The 2,244-nt window shown below is 39.5% G+C and overlaps 1 protein-coding gene across 1 annotated transcript in view; it reads right to left on the reverse strand.

The window, feature by feature from the left end:
- Positions 1-1,975: 1,975 nt before the first annotated feature.
- LOC106520397 (protein Tob1) overlaps positions 1,976-2,244 on the reverse strand; it is a gene marked incomplete in the record, with an annotated part of 3,453 nt that continues 3,184 nt past the window's right edge. The window contains 1 exon segment of the mRNA XM_014012477.1: positions 1,976-2,244.

Raw genomic sequence — 2,244 nt, forward strand, 5'->3', positions numbered from 1 at the left:
TGTGTGTGTGTGTGTGTGTGTGTGTGTGTGTGTGCGCTGAGGGACCAAGACTAAAGTGGATAACTGCTGTCTTGAAACAACTCCAATCTCTTGGACTTATAGCTCATCAATCCAGTCAGTATAAAACACTCTAAACTGAGCTATTTAAAAAGTAACATAACTTTAGCACCGAACCATAATTCAAGCTATTTTAATACAACTTGAACTCATTTTCTGCAAACTTACAAAACATAAACTGGATTTCTTTTCCAGGAATGATCCTACTAGCTTCTTCATACTTTCTCCTTCACTTCAGCCAAAAGTCTTTGCTGGTCTCGACCTCATATGTCCCGTTAATTCACACCATGTGTAGCATAACAGCATGCAGAACGAGGGAGCTGATTATGTGCGACTTCACTTCTCTGCCCCTGTTACACTTGCTAAAAACTCCCAGTCCTGACTAGCAATTTACAGCAAAGTGTCAGTAAAAGTACCATTTAAAAAAAAAAGAAAAGCTATAACATCCGGAGTGTGCAAGAATAGGTCATTGCCCACTGGTTATTTTCCGAACGACTTGTCCTGTGCAGACAGTCATACGTGTGCACACAGTGTCGCAGACCCAGATAAACAAACACACTCCCACCGGCGCTTGTATCAGCGACTCGAGATAAAACACACACACACACACACACTGGGGCTGAACTTTACACAGCCATATCAGGCCCTGAGTGTATCAGAGGACACGCAGACGAGCAAGTGATGAGGAGAGAGCTGGAGGGGTGGAGGGGTGGGGGTACTCTGATGTGACAGCAGGGTCAGGGTGATTTTAACCATCCAGCACTGGCCTCGAAAAGCTTTAAGACCAGACAGGCTGTGTTACAAAAACAGGCTGTTCTCATCTAAAAAAAATCTATTTTTACTCCAAAACAATTAAATAATAATTAGCTTGACTTTATTCTCAACTACAGTACTTAATTCTAATGATTTATTAGCCTACCACCGTGTTAAAATTCATCATCCACTTTCCTAATGTAGCCATTTTCATAAAACTCTAAATGTGTTGAAAAGAAGGGGAAAAACTTCCWAACTAAATTAACCTTAAAAGTTTTCGCACTGAAATTCATTGTGTTGCCTCTTTTTTGAGTCGATCTCAAAGTCACCATGGATAAATATGTAGTTTCTGCTTTTATTGTCTTACTCTTGAACCTCCAGGAATGAAAGCACCTGCTTAATATGCACCTCTTTGGATCTTATTCCACCTGGCACAAAAAGAAACCCGCTAGTTACCCTTTAACAAGGCCACGTGGTCAGGGCCACTGGGTGAAATGTAACTGATCAGCTTAGCTTTCAGCTCCATTARCACCATTATTTCACTCTGCGTGAGCATTTTATTAGTCATGAAGCAAGTCTTATTGTAACATCTGACCTGCATCAGTGCCAAGTATACTGGTTGTRCCATTAGCATGATTGTTTGCAGAAATTAAGTTTATCAGATTTTTTTTTTCTGTTGATCTTTTAATGTGTTAAGGTTTAATTTATTTCCATAATGTAGCTTCTAAAAAGCGTTTCACTACGTTCACAAACAGCCTTGTGTGGGTACTTTAGCTCAGTTTTTTCAGGCTACACACAGTCCCACTCCCACTAACCGTATGTGCCACGACACTCAGACCACCAGGGAGGAAAACGGGAAAAGCCAGCACAGCTTTCACGGTGTGGGAAATGTTGCTGAGAACTTGTTTGTGAATATATCTGCAATGCAGAAAGGAAAAAAGGAACTACGCCGAGAACGATTGGCTAATCCTGCAGTTTAGATACTCTCATGCTGCAAGTGGATTGCCCAAGTTCTCAGTCTAAAATGTGCATTAAGCAAAACTTGCTGTATAACTTCAGGGAGGAAAAGTAGTTTCTGCCCCGACGTTTAGAAAACCTCCCCACATCTAACAATCTGCTTAAAATGAACGCCTCCGACAACTCCCAATAACGAAGTGAACCAATGTTATTTCCAAGCTCTTTTAATACAAACTTAATAAACTATCAGTCCCTCTTAACATGTAAGACACTGACTCAGAATACTTTGTTATACCGTTTGTTTTTATCAAGTATTGCACAATGTAGGTACAAAATTAATATACGATTACATTTTGTCCATAATATAGCAAAAATCTTTTAAACTCTTAACAGAAAATACAATTCTTAAGTTTTTCAAAAAAGCAAATATTCTTAAATCCCACCACTACGGAATATTCTGTACACAATCTTTAGGAT

The sequence above is a fragment of the Austrofundulus limnaeus genome, unplaced genomic scaffold, assembly GCF_001266775.1.
Source record: "Austrofundulus limnaeus strain Quisiro unplaced genomic scaffold, Austrofundulus_limnaeus-1.0 Scaffold91, whole genome shotgun sequence".
In the NCBI taxonomy this organism is placed as follows: domain Eukaryota; kingdom Metazoa; phylum Chordata; class Actinopteri; order Cyprinodontiformes; family Rivulidae; genus Austrofundulus; species Austrofundulus limnaeus.